We start from the raw sequence: 15032 nt of genomic DNA, 5'->3' as shown, positions 1-15032 counted from the left end.
CTACAGTATTTAGTACAAAAGGAAAGAGAATAAAGTTTCTACCAGAATTTCCAGGAAAAAAAAAAAGGAAAAGACGTTTCATTTTTGCCTATTTAGAAACAAAGTGAAGCAAAAGCATGTAAAGAAGATTGGGCTTAAAGTTTAAAAAAAATTTGCCTGTTTTTTTCCAGGACATAGCTGCTATGCTGTTCAGTGGTAATTAGTCTAGTCAGACTATAAAGAATACTTAGTATTAGAAAGGAGCATTTCTACATATTTTACACCCAACAGTTCCATAAGGTGCAGTGGATGATAAAAAATACATACTTTGCAAAAATCTGTGTATCTGGGCATGAATTCCACCATTGACAATGTCCCAACACAGAAATCAGCTGCATTTTGTGGCATGGGCTACAAAGATGATACAGAACCTCCACTATGGATTCAGGCTGAGAGAGCTGGGGCTGTTCAGCTTGGAGAAGAGAAGGCTCCAGGGAAAACCTTACATCGCCTTCCAGTGCCTAAAAGGGACTCCAAGAGAGCTGGAGAGCGACTTTGGATGAGGTCCTGGAGTGACAGGACAAGAGAAATGGCTTCAGACTAAAAGAGAAGAGATTGAGATCAGATATTAAGGAGAAATTCTTTATTGTGAGGGTGGTGAGGCCCTGGCACAGGCTGCCCAGAGAAGCTGTGGCTGCCCCATCCCTGGAAGTGTCCAAGGCCAGGTTGGACAGGGTTTGGAGCAACCTGGGATAGTGAAGATGTCCCTGCCCTTGGCTGGGGGATGGAATTTAGTGATCTTTCAGAGCCTTTCCAACCCAAACTGTTCTTTGATTTTTACTGAGCTGCAGCAATTCACACAGAAACACAACACACCAGAGAAACAGAAGGTCCCGTTGACCACAGCTGGTGTTTGGAATGTGTATTGAAATCACCAAATAATCACAGCATATGCTGGAGGAGGGGAATCACCCTCTCTCCCACCTTTCAAACACCTCCCCAACACTGCAGATGCATCACCAAATGGAGCCTTCACATCAGTGCCAAAAATTAAGGACTGAGTACAGCTCATTGGTACTTCTTAAAAACCATCCTCAGTGCTCTCTACAGAATCCTGAAATTCGTGTTTTAAATGTGGGACAAGCCTAGAGCCCCAAGGTGCCAGGTGAGGAGCCAAAGAGGTTTTGTATCTAGCTGTATAAATCAGCTCCTTTCTCCTCTCTGTTGGGTTTTATCACCTTTGTTAATTAAGACAGAGCTAATTAAGACTTGTGTCTCTGTTTTCGCTGTGCTTTGATGTCATTCCCATAATTGGTGATGCCAAGGACTGTTTTGGTCCTGTGTCTTTTACATCTGAGGAGAAGCACCTTAGCTGCACAGAACCAATCATAGAATCATGGAATCATTCAGGTTGGAAAAGACCCTTGAGATCATTGAGTCCAACCATAAAATTGCCAAATTGCTCATGTGTACTCCTACACAAGTTGGTGCTTTTCAAAATGTGTTCACATGGCTAGTTAAAACCATTTAAAATACCCTTTCTTCAGGCAAGTTTTCTGTCATTTTTGTGTACCAGCTAATTCTAAATGAGGCAATTTGTTGATGGCAGCATCCCCTGGAGCCTCCATTTCTATGGGCCATTTACTGTTTTTTTAGTAGTCATGTGCATTTTATTTCTGGTTTGGTGTTTGTTTCAGTTTGAGTTGTGTTTTTTTTTTCGGTTGTAATGTTGATGTTACTCTGTTATTTGGCTTTGCCTGAATGATTTTCAAGTATGGAAGGCAGAAATTCCATAAGTATGACACAACTGTGTCAATCATAAGAACTCCACTGGTAGCGCTGGATTTTTTATATTTACAAATAGATTAATGTAAATCAATTTTACCAATTTTTTAATGCTGAATTATAAATGGTAAAATTTTTTGTACCATGAAATTGCCCAGGGATTTGAATAAAACTCACCCAAAACCCGACCCCATGCACTTCTGCTCCTAAATTCATGTAGAAATTATGGTCAATTCATGTAGAAATTATGGTCATTCCAGTGTCAAACAATATTTTGAGACCTGCCGGATGCACAGCACTTCAGACTACCAGGCAATTTATCTAATCCTTAATAATTAAACCAAAGCCTTTTCATTTTTAATTTGAATTTTATTTTAAATATTGTGATTTTAAAAAAATGATATTAAAGTCAGGAACCCAAAACAAAACAGTTGGAAGGTCTTTAAATATCCAGAGGAGTGGAACTTTCTCCTCAAGATTTATCCAGAGATCTCTTCATGTGTTCCACTATGCAGCAATGACTGAATGAAGTAAGCAGGCTTTGTTTTAACTCCCCTGGGGACACAGGAGAGCTCCCAAGAGAAAATGAGGGTGTCTTTTCCGCATAGACATTTAACTATCCTCTACATGTTGCATCCAAGCCTTGAAAGTCATCATATCACCATGGTTTATGCCCCAGTTCTTTTAGAAACAGAACTTTTTACATATGAAGGGAAGGGCAGAATTTATTTTATACTTTATGCAATGTTTGAAGTATTTAAAGTGCTTCAGAACCTGTTTCCAGAAAAAGTTCATATAAAATGTTAGAATTCTTGGCATTAATTACTTTGTCAATGGCCTGAGAAGATGGTAGGGTCCTTATCTCATGGCCTGTACATCTGGAGGGGCAAGAGGAAAAATTGAATGTGTTCTACTGGAAAAAAAAAAAAAAAAAAAAAAAAAAAAAAAAAAAAAAAAAAAAGCTGCTTCTGAAGACATGGAACAAAACTTGTGAGCCAGCAAAGTCTGACCAGCAGATAAATGTAGAATGAAGCAAGACTTATAGGATACTTATAGGATTATAGAATACCCTGAGTTGGAAGGGACCCACAGGGATCACTGAGTCCAGCTCCTGGCGCTGCACAGGACACCCCAAGTGTCACACCATGTGCCCAAGAGCATTGTCCAAATGCTCCTTGAGCTCTGTCAGTCTCTGTGCTGTGACCACTGCCCTGGGAAGCCTGTTCAATGCTCAGATATCCTCTGGGTGAAGAACATTTTCCTAATATCCAGCCTAAACATCCTCTCAGACATTTTCTTGCTAAATATATTATCATAGTTAAAAAGGAGGATCAGTGGTGTGATGCCTTTCCCTCTGCTGTGGCACAGGCAGCTCTGAGTTACTGTGATTAAATAAGAGCATTGTCCAAACACAGGTGAAGTGTTTCATCTCATCATTACTCTCAAAGCAGTGATGTCCCACATTTGTAAAATGCTACCCTGAATCCTGGAACTTCTCCAAACAGGAGTGGGTGCTTCAGAAAGGATGTTGTTACAGACTTTGAAGCTTCTTCAGCAAAGGTGTAACCAAAGAACTGATAGGAGGAGGGCAAAGTCCATCATGGGACATCTCACTTTGCTGTGGTTGGGATGGAAGGGTTTGCCATGCTTTAAATATTTCATACTTCCCAGAATGAGATGAAAAAGTAGATGTCATCTTGACACACAGAGGCAATGTATATGCACAAGGTAAATGGTACATGCAGTACTTGTGCTTTTGTCTTGCAGTCTGTTGTATTCTTAGTATTCAGTTTATAGCATAACAAGAGAAAATGTATTTGGATTCAGAGTAAATCATGCCACACTTAATAAAGAATGTTTTTCTGGTCATTCTGGGTAGCATATCTAAATATTTGTGCTACTGGAAAAAGATTGTGTGCCTTAGACTGTCAGCTATGCTCTGCCCTTCCACCCTTCCTGCTGTGAGTATATTCTCTATTTGAAACCCCAGGTGTCAATCTGACTCCCTAGAAATTATTCTCGTGTCCTGAAATTTCCAGCCCTTGTTATCTGAAGGAACTGGCAGTCATGACCAGAAGATGATTCCTGTGCTTAGATTCTTTACTTTAGTTTTCAGTCATCTGTTATTTGTGCTGTCTGGTGGCAGAAACAATTGGAATATTTGGCAATTGCTGCTAGCACTGGTAGTTTTTCTGACAATGTACCTGGTACTCAGTGTTGCCTATCTGTAAATTGACTATCCTCTCATTCCCACTTCTATTAGAGATTTTCCTTGATTTGCCCTGCTCTCATCCCTTGTTTGCTCTGTAGTTCTTCTTCCAATTGAAATCTGGATGTCTCACCCCTGAAGCCTTGCAGAGATTGCAAAGAGATTGCCAAGATGATGGTAAGTGTGAACTGAGGTGGGAGACCTTCATGTGAACCTCAAGTGTGCTGGGACCTGGGCACTGTGGCAGTTCTCAGTCATTTCTCCCTATGGTTGAGAACCTGGATTAATCTATCTTCACACTCTGGCTTTTTTCTCCTTTCTCTATTAATATGAAGTTTATTTTGTAGTTAGGGTTTTCTCTCACGTACAGGAAGACCAGAATTCAAAGTCCCCTGAGGTGTGTCAGAGGCAGAGAATGAGCAGCTGTGGGAGCTCTGGGGATTCCACTGCCCAGGAAACTCTGCAAGACAAGCCCTGAGAGGGAGGAACTGAGGTTTTGTTTAATTACAGCAGCAGGTAGCCCAGGATGCAGTGGGTAACCTGTCCCTCAGGGGTGATCTCCCATGCGTGTCAAAAGTTTCAAGATTCATGAACTCTGAGCAAACTCTGGGAGAGCTGAGCACTAAATCTTCATAAAAATCACATGCAGGCCAAGCATTTGCAAAGAGAAACTCCCAGGACAGAAAGCCAGCAGGGGGGATGTTTCACTGCAGACACAAGTGAAATAATGAAGTTCCCTGAATTATCTGATGTGCTGTGATTTAGTACTGGACCAGATTGCCCAGAGAAGCAGTGGCTGCCCCATCCCTGGAAGTGTCCAAGGCCAGGTTGGATGGGGTTTGGAGCAACCTGGGACAGTGGAAGGTGTCCCTGCCCGTGGCAGGGGGTTGGAATGAGGTGATCTTGATGGTCTCTTCCAACCCAAACCATTTAAGGTCTGTGAGTCCATGATGTCCCAGATTGACATAGCATAATGATCTGTTAGGGGCCAGAAAATTCTTGGTGATGAGAACAGATTTGTCCAGAGAAGCAGGTGAGTGTCTTGGCCTGCCTTGGCTTGTCCTTTGGGCAGAGCTGGGCTCCAAAAATGAGCTTGCTATGTTAGACAATTCTATGAAAATAGCCTTTTTTTTCCCTCTGAAAATGCACAAAGGAAATAAAGTGCCTGTCATGGGGAGAAAAGAGAGCAGCATTTTCCCTTCCTTGATACAGTAAAAATTCAAGAAAGTCTAACTATGGATTTTGTTTTTAGTCTAACCTTGATAATGTTGAATGTGAAGAACTGGATGAAGTGTGTATCAAGCTAATGCTGACAATAATCCCCCAAATCAATACTGAAAATGCCATCCTCATTTAGTAGAAATGTCTTAATTGGGACATTCAAGGAACAAACCAAAATTAACTGCTTCCTTTCCAAATATTTGAAAGGCACATGTGTTTTCTGACAGAAGTGATTTATATGAGAAGGAATTTCATTTAATGTCAAGTCTTTAGGCAATCATCTCAGCTGAGAGCAGAATCCCATTCTTGCACACCTGTACTATGAATCCACTTGTTATTCCCTGCATTTATTAGTCTGTTTTGACTGATCCCGGTGGAATTAAGCTTTTGCTTATCTCTGTTCACTCTCACTATGTTTTAACCCATCAGGTAACCAACCCCAAATTTAACAATAGTAGTGGAGGACTCAAATGTCATTCAAAAATCTATCAGTTTTACAAAAAAATTGAAGAAAAGGACCCCAAATGCTACTGAGCTTGGGAAGAATCTGAAGAATTTGTCTGGTTGGTGTGGATGTGGTGCTTAGGGACATGGTTAGTGGTGAACCTGGAATTTCTAGGCTGATGTTTGGACTCAATGATCTTAGAAGTCTTTTCCAACCTTAATGATTTCATGCTTGGCAGTAACTATTTGCAGGTCCAAATTAACCCCAGTGCTTAACTGCTTTTGCTTAGTGAAGGTGACCTTGTGATGGAGAGGATGGAGGGGCAGAGCACACACATCCTTTGGCATTTCTCCTGCTTGCTCTGGTGGTTTTTAGCAGCTTGGACAAGTTATTTTGCGTCTTAGGGGAACTCTGAACAGAAGCTGTAGGAAATAGCAGCTGTCTGGTGTGGACACATGAAGTGCATCAAGGACTCCTGCATGAGGCCCTGGCTGTGCTTTGCTTTCCTCTCAAGCTCCTGGTTTTAAAGCTGCTTCACTCTGCTAGCTCTTTAATAGATGATATTTTTGTTTATACTGCTCAGCACAAAGACTGGTTTTTGTTGTGGGTAAATGGTAAAACCAAAATGATTCCCTTGGGATTGATCAGCAGTATCCAATGGTGAAGTGTCTCTCTGAAGTGTGTCTGAGTACCTTCTAGACCTCCCTAAAAACTGAACAAAACTCACATTCCAAAGCCTACTTTAAAACTCAGGTACATGCCAAGAGCTGTTTTGCTTGCTTCTGTCCTTCAGAGCAGGCTGAATTAGTTGGCTTTGCTTTTTGATTCTCCTTTGTGCAGTAAAGGATTGTGCACTCCAGTTTGTTGGGGAAAGGGGCTCTCATCCTTTACAAACCAGTACAAAGTGATTGATGAGGCTCCAAAGACATCACAAAGGCAGTTTATTAGCAGGAAGGTGAGATGAACAAATGATTTGTTGTGATGGACATTGAGTACAGAATAACAAAAGAGATCTGTCGTTTTGTTCCAAAACAGTTACATTTTATTCTTTACTAAACGTAAAGAATAAAACAGTTTTTGCTCTTAAAAATCAAAAAACATCATCAGTTGTTCTGAATTATGATAAATAATTCAAGCTTCTGCTGAGATGACAGTAAGCTTTACAGGGCTGGTGGTGTACATTAATTTCTTGGCTAGTGTAATGAGGCATAGAGTTGTTGTGCAGGGTCACTCTGGGCATAGGAAGCGGTGCCAGTCGGAAGTGATAACTTGCATTCTGTCCTGCCCAGGTGGAATCACAAAGATTTGGCTGCACCAGCCCAGGCTGTAGCCAAGAGCTCATCATGCATGCAGGAACTTGGAAGATCAGATGGTGCCTTATGAAAATGGCAGGGGAGCAGAGATTAGTCAGGAGCAGATACAGTTCATATGTCAGCGTGTTTTATGCTTTCATTCTTTATTCTTGACTTCACAATTCAAATCCATTGATATCTACCATGCCATCTTATTTCCTCAGCTTCCTTGGCTGCATTTTAGCCATCATTGGTATTGCAGTCCTTTCTCTGCTGTGCTCCTGACACAAGCTGAGGCTGCATCATTTAGCATGATCCTGTCTTTTGCTTTGTTTGGTGAAATGACGACAGTAGGATGATGTATGTGGTGCTAAATATATCCTCAGGGTTTAAAAATGGCATTTGGTTGGACATATGGGGCAGTGCTGTACGACATCAAAAGTCATGCTTAAAAAGATCACGCTTCTTCATAAGAATCAGGCATTTCTGGCAGTTCTCAAGGTGTGTTACAGACCCAGTTATTTTTGTCACTGATGTGAATTTCACAACCTGCTTCTTTGGGACCTGACCTGAACTGTCATATGTGCTAAAACAATGTTCAAACCTGTATGTCAAATAGTGGAGGATGTTAATATAATCAACAAGAGGTCTTTTTAGTTTTAAAAGTGAGTCAGAATATTTACTTAATACCTGTTCAAAAACCTGGTCATCTGTTAATTGACAGATCGTAAACAGGCTCTGATTTTTAGAAGTAGTTTTTTTTTTTTTTTTGCCTGATTGGCCATATGACTTTGAGCTGTCATTGAAAGGCTTCTTTGCTGGAATCAGTGAGTTAGTGAGATTCAGTGCAACGTGCTTTGGGTTAGGAGAATTTTTCCATTACTCGGTTATCATAAAAAATGGAAGGATTTATTCTTGGCACTTTTCGTAGTGGAATGGAAAGAATAACTGTTATTTCAGAGGCATCCTGCATTATTGATGGCTAATCAAAAAGAGCTATTTTGAATTTAGAAATAAATTCATAAGGCAAAAAACCTCCTGAAAGTCCATTTGCCAGTAGAATCCAGACTTAGGCTTTTGAGAAGATGCTTCATGTTTCTTCTCATGGGCTGCACACAGCTGGCACCTGGCTGTTCACCTGTTCAATTGCTTTTGAATCACATTCATGAGCTTTTTATCAATGTCATTTTAGTATGTGCTTGTGAGTGAATTGCTTATTGACTGGTCTATGAGAACACTAAATGCAGTTTAGAGGTGCAGAGTCAATCCTCACACACTTGCTCAGCCACGCTGGGACACGACAGAGTGGCAGCATGTGCAAAGTTATTTGGAAATACTGTTTTGGCTTCTATGTGAGCTACTGGACAATGATGAAAAGGGATGGGAAAGAAAAGAAATTTTTTGGAGGCGGCAGCCCAGAATCCTTCATCTCCTTTATCCCAAAGGGCTTAGAAGAAATCATGTTATCCCTGGGGAAATAACGTGGCACATTGAAATGGCAAGGTCACTGAGTTGAAGGCCAGAACTCACATGGTCCTAGCTGGGGAAGACAAAGATGCAGTTGAAGTAAAGAGGAAAAAAATTGGCTTTCATTCTCAAGAAAATCCTTGCTTTGCAGCCTGGTTGCCTTTGCAACAGCAGGAATCAGTTACTGCAGAGCTTTGGGGAAGGTATTGTGGTGAGTTGTTTTAGTGTAGCTCACATGATGAGTTCACCTCAGGAAGAAACAATTGCAGGAATGAGTGGCATGTAGAAATAAGCTGTTCTGAGCCTGGCAACACTCATTACCCTGCTTGAATCTACAGTTGAGAGCTCCAAAGTTCAGCAGTGAAAAGGCATCTGGTGACTACCAGGTGAGTGAGATCCAGTGAGTCATGCTGATTTGTTTTTACTCAAGAGATGTTTCCTGGAAAAAGATGCCTATGCCAACCTGATTGTCCTAAAGAGGATGGAGTTTCTCTTGTTTCTCTATCCTTCCCCTTCTCCTGTGGTGGTTCTCACTTTCTTAGTATTTGTATAAGGCTTTTGCCCATTTAAAATTTCTGCTTCTTGAAGCAAATATGGTTTTGCTATCATACATGGGGGATTTTTAATTCCTGTGCAGAAAACAGGTCAAAATTTTATTTTAGTTGCTTTGTCCTTTATTCACATAGAAGGAGAAGAGTGCAAACACAGTCAGGTTTACTCATATCCCAACAACAGACTGAAACTATAGTCTGATGATGAATTTAGAAATCATTTAGTCAAACTTTTTCCTGATGGATTTTTCCGTGATTTGTTGTGCTTAGGAGCTGGGGGAAGAAGAAGCAGAAAAGCTTTAGCATATAGACTAAACTGAATTTGTGGATGCTTAAAAATGGGAAAAAAGTTCCCTGTCAGCCTTTTTGTGGGAAGTTAAAGAAGCCCCAGGCACGTTGAGCAAGCTGTTGAGATTACCTAGTAATGAATAATACATGTGTTCCAGTGGAGAGATCATACTGCTGATTATTTAAGTGAATATTTTTGTGGCCAAACTACTTGTGAAACATGCAGAGGGTTTATTATCAGCAGAAGTGATGAAGAGAAGACTGGACAAAGCTGTTGAATGATGGGAGCAGGAGTGATTTGTTACAGGAGTGTTAACCACACCAGTTGCATAATTGTTTGGAAGACTGGCCGTGTGTGTTTGAAATCAAAATTATCATCATGAGCCACAGGGTAGAGATTCTTCAACATACCTGGCTTGGGGGATCTTACCTGGAAGGCAATGCAGAGCATCACAGCCATTTCATTGTCTTTCCCTTTTTTCTTGAGTAATTGTTACTTTTTTGTCCCAAAGATGTAACAGTGGGAGAAGTGTGGTGCTCTTGATAAAGACTTTTCATGCTGGGGGTAGTGGGAGAGGCAGATTCCCACATTTTAGGAGTATCCAAGAAAGGCAGAACCATTTCTTTACCCTGTGACTATTTCTTCAGGAAGGCTGACACTTGCATTTCACTCAGAGACAAATTAGGATTGTGGCTTTCAGTGAAACAAAACTGCCTCCCTGCTGTTTGAAAGGATTTTGCTCTCAGTCAGGGGGAGGATGTAAATATGCACCTGTCACCTCCACACGTCCCCCCAGCTGAGCTCAGAGCCCCCTCTGGAGCTTCCCTGGATCTCTGGGTCCATGCAGCAGCAGCAGCTCCTCAGCCCAGGTGTCCTTCACCCATCCAGGTGGGTGACTCCAGCCAGTCTGAAATTAGATGATGAGAGGAAATTCTCTAATGTGGATCTGTTTAAAGTTGCCTTCAAGTATTACATCAAACAACAGCACTGTGCAGGCTCTTCTATTTTTCACTTTTTTTGACTTTAAAAAAAAAATTAAATGTGGACAGTGAGATAGTCATCAAAACCAATTATTTTAAGATGTTGGGGATATGATCTTATTGTAGTTTACTTGCTGTATCTCTTTTTGACTTACCTAACTTAGAGAAAAGGCAGAAAATGCATTTAAGGTTCCTTATTTAAGAATTGTACTTTATTTTAGAATTGTAGTGTATATTAATGACAGAAGCTGTGGGTGCAGTAGCTGGCCTGTCTGAAATTCCCTTCTTCCCCACAGCAGAGCAAGCATCCCCCAAATCCAGTTCAAGGGGGGTAACATCAGCTTCTTTCACACATAGATTTGGACTTGGGCCTTTGTTTTTATGTTAAGGTGCCTTTGTAGTGCCACTGTAGTGCCCAGGCATTGGATACAGGATACAAAAGACATTGCGGAATTCAGGTTGTTGGAGCGATTTGTGGCAGTGTCCTTCAGCTACTCGTAAATGTTCTTAATTGACCCTTTGGCACTCTTTGTACCCTTCTGATACTGTGGGAACTGAAATTATTGCAGGAATATCCTCACTGTGTGTTTGACTGTACCAAACACCTCACACAAAGCTCCCAGCTCATCATTTGATCAGGTAACAAGAGCCTTGGCTTCACTTCCAAAACTTACCTCTCAAATCAAGGTGGCTCTCACCTCTCAAATCAAGTCCCACATTCTCTGCTTTGCTTTAATTTTTTTCAGCTTTTAAGCAAATTGCCTTCTTTTTTCCTCTTGTGGTCTCTAACATATTTTTTGGCACTTTTAGCTCACTTTTAAGATCATGTAGATTCCTGATCAGAACTGTTTTGTTTAAATTCATATTAAAAGGATGATTTTCCTTTCCTGAACCTCTGTTGACCAGACTGTAACTCCATGAAAATCCTGTACCAAACCTTATTTGCTTGCACCTCACTTTAGTTTGTCTGCCTCACTTTAGTTTGTGTGCCTTGGCCCTCAGCTTTTGTGTTTCAGTTCTGCTTTTTCTTCCAAGAGCTTCACAGGTTTTGAAGCTCATTTTTAAGTTTGCTTCATCCTTAAAGTGTTTGCATCAGACATTGTCACATTCCAGTGGCAGAAGACTTAATCTTGTAAGTTTTTTTTAGTTAAATAGAGATGTTACTATTGGGAATTCATTCTAAAACTGCATTGTGATTTTTCCCAAACTCTTTACAAGTATAACTCAAAATTCTTTCTAAAATTGCATCCTGAAAATGTGACAGGGATCAGGAGCTGGAAGTTCAGTTCTTGACAAAGATGTGGCACTTTGGCACTCATTGTCTCTGTTCATCACTGCCTATTATTCATAGCAGAATAAATGCCACATTGGTTTGCCCTGGTTCTGACCATCTCTGGCTTCTTCAAGTTCCCTTCCTCTTCTGTGCAAGCAATGCAGAAATGAGCACAGTTTATAAATAGAATGAAGTGAAGATAATTGGTGGGACAGAGGAAGAGTTTTCAGCATTCTCACGGCTTGGATCACTGGTGACAACTAGATTTAAGTTAAAGAAAAATAATTTTAACAAGAATCTTTGCAATTTCTTCCCATTGCTGCCTGTCCCAGGAAATGTCTTCCTACTTCAGAACTTTCATGTGCTCATCTGTTGTCTTGCTTTTGGGTGAATTAATGGAATTTACCCTGTAGTTTCATTGAGCAGATATATTGCTTTTCTGTTTCATTTAAGTTATGTGAAAGATTTGAGGAAGGAAAAAGGCTGTGCAGCCTTTTTGGGAGCAGAGATTGTTAGAAGCACAAATACTCCTAGAGTTATGTCTTAATAACAGTTTATTTAAAAGAGCATATCAATTGTAATGGAACCAAGACACAACTAGGTATTGATGCTTGCACATTATTTAGAGTAGCAAGTTTGTGGTTTATTTATTTTTGAGTTTTTTGGTTTGGGTTGGGTTTTTCGTTGTTGTTTTTTTGGAATCTTCTAACAGGATAGTCATAAGTAGAAGATAGTTTTCAGAAATATGAAATATACCATAGAGACATGGAGACACAACAATTAACTTGATGTGTAAAAGAGATTTAAATGTGGCTGACCGAAAAGGATGGGTTTAAATCAGCCTGATGATAAGATTTAGGCATCAACATGGGACTAAAGAAGCTATTTTTGGGAAAAACAATAATAGATCCTGAGGATCTGTTTGGTTAATCCCCTCTGTGGTTTTACTGATTGCTTTGTCCTCCTGACCTTCAATATTACATTGTTTAGAGCAGCTTTTTCTATGGGGCTGGGGCAAGTTTTTTCTCTGGGTATTTATAAAATGTTCATATAATTTCAGCCTTCACTGAGCTGCAGAAACTTTGGTGGCCCCATGGTGGTGTCCCATTCAGAGAGAGGTGCTGCCAGCAGTGGGTCAGCTCAGATGTCACTTGTCCATCAGAGGCTCCTCAGTCTCCTCAGAAGTTCCTGCGCATTTTTCTCCCTCCTTCCAATCACCCTTCCCTGACCCTCTGGAGGAGCTGTTGGCTGATCTGTTCTTCAGCTGCTGGCACTGATTGCTGAGTTTAAGCCCAGCCTGTGTGAGGCCAGCTGCACCTCTGAGTGTGACTGTTTCACCTCCCAGGACACACAGTTTGTGCCAGGCACCGAGTAATAAACATCAAGTGCCTCAGTGCCAAGATTGGAGCAGAAGAATTGATACAGCTGAGAGAGAACCAGATCATTTGAAATGACAAGCCATGCCCTATGCTGTAAAAATACCTGAGGAAATAAATCCAAAGCTTATCCTTGCAAAAGATTGACTCCCAGCTCATTAGAAAGTCTGATTCACTGGGTACTGCCATGCAGCAGCCAGTGGCTACTACAGGAACATGAAGCAAATTCAACTCCTTTCACCCAAAACTGTGTTCTTTTGTTCTGTTTTTGCTGTCTAGCCCAGTTTTTCTCACTCTGTGTAATCATTCAGACTAAATCTTCTGAGAAAATTTTCTTCATCCCTACAATAAGTCCTGGATGACAGGAGTCAGTTTTGGAGTTTGCATAACAGAAAAAGGGTTATATAGAATAATAAAATCATAGAAAATCTCAGGTTGGAAGGGATCCACAGGGATCATTGTGTCCAACTCCTGCTCCTTTCACAGCTACCTAAAACTAAACCATATGACTTGACTTAAAGCCTCATCCAGTCACTCCCTGAGCTCTGCCAGGCTTGTGGCCACTTCCAGATGCAGCTCCAGTCCTCAGCTGTAACATAAAGAGGGAAGAAAGTGACCTCAGAGCCCCAACAGCAGAGTGTGGTGGCTGCAAGAGGAGATGCAGAGACATTGAATATGCAATATCAGGACAGTGGGTTCTGGAGGCAGGTATTTTCACAGAGCAATATTTTCCAAGACAGTGGCTATCTGACAGCTGAGTTATGAGAAAGCATCTGGGTTTTGTCAGGGTAACATGCTCCAGGTCTACTGGAAGATGTTCTTTTGTATGAGGTGAACTTTCCTTGGCTGTTGGCAGATTGCACTAATTTGCAGTTTCCCTGGAAAGGAGGAAAACCTGTCTCTTCTTGCTGCGTAGCAAGTTCTCAGCATCCTGTTGATGTGGAAGAAGTCAGCTTTGGAACTTGTTCAGAGTTGCCTGCTCTCCCTCCCTGGTTATCCAGGGGCTCACTGGGATGCTTGTAAGGTCATAGCTGCAGCCTGTGAAAGCTTGCTGCAGGTTATGGTCAGAAAAATCAATTTTCTCTAGCAATAGGAAACAAAGTGAAATACCTCTTGCAAAAGCCCTCTGTGATCTGTAATCATCCTGCTTGTCTGTGTCTGGGTTTTGCTATGCTGGAAGTAGGAGGCAGCACTTGAGTTTTTAATTTTGTGCTATCAGGAGAGTGCAGTCTGAACTGACGTGTCAAATAAAAAATGATTATGAACTTGCAGCCACTGGACAGATATTGAGCAGAAGCAATTGTTAACATTTCCAGATTATTTTATATTTAGAATCTGAATAAACTAAATCCAGGATGAAGGATTACAGCAAACCTTTCAGATGGAACACTACAACAGGCCCTTTGGAAGAGATAAAGAAACTGTATTTCTGATAAGGTTTGCATGCAGAATCCTAGAATCTTCATTTCATTGCAAATGAAAAGTCAGTTTATAAGGAAAAAAGCCAATGTAAAGAGCACTCCCATATGTCAGAAAACTGAGAGAGCAAAACATTTTCATAACCATTCATAGTCACAATGTGTTCAAAGAACTCTGTGTACATTTGTAAATTGTCTTGGAGCTGGAGAAAATTAATCTGTGCAGCTCCTGACCGTGCCTGACGCATTGGACAGACGTCAGGGTTTTCCACTGACTTCATCTCTCCCTGTCTGAACCCCTGATGTTTTCATTTCCTTTAAAGTAAACTGTATGTCTGAATTTCCCAACTTTCTGATACTTGGAGTTTATGTGGTGTATCACTGCAGAGTTTAAAATTACAGAAATTTCCAAAATGTGCCTTCAGGCTTCACTTTGTCTTAGCTTTTATTTGCAGGCATGTGGCACATTATGGTTCATCCTGATGGCACTATAAAGTTGGACTTTGAGCAAACACTAAGCTTTTATTTGTAAACATCTCATTTTAACAGTAACAGTCAGAGTGAAACAATTTGAGTACCACTTGAACTTTTGCTGGAACATTATGAAAAATGGATGAGACTAGAGAAAATAATAGGTATTGACAATTACCTCTTTGTCAGATTTTCCCCAGAAAAATCTCCTTACTTTGCATGCCTTGCAAAGGAAGAATCTTTTTTTTCCTTGTCCTTTAGTCCATATCATTTAAT

At 40.7% G+C, this 15032-nt stretch overlaps 1 protein-coding gene across 8 annotated transcripts in view; it reads left to right on the top strand.

Annotated features, from left to right (window-relative positions):
• The window catches only part of TRAPPC9 (trafficking protein particle complex subunit 9), a 449867-nt gene that overhangs the window by 283733 nt on the left and 151102 nt on the right, over positions 1-15032 (top strand). The window lies entirely within an intron of this gene.

The sequence above is a fragment of the Zonotrichia albicollis genome, chromosome 1, assembly GCF_047830755.1.
Source record: "Zonotrichia albicollis isolate bZonAlb1 chromosome 1, bZonAlb1.hap1, whole genome shotgun sequence".
Taxonomy (NCBI): Eukaryota; Metazoa; Chordata; class Aves; order Passeriformes; family Passerellidae; genus Zonotrichia; species Zonotrichia albicollis.
The sequence above is the reverse complement of the archived record's forward strand: the minus strand, read 5'-3'. Positions and strand labels throughout refer to the sequence as shown.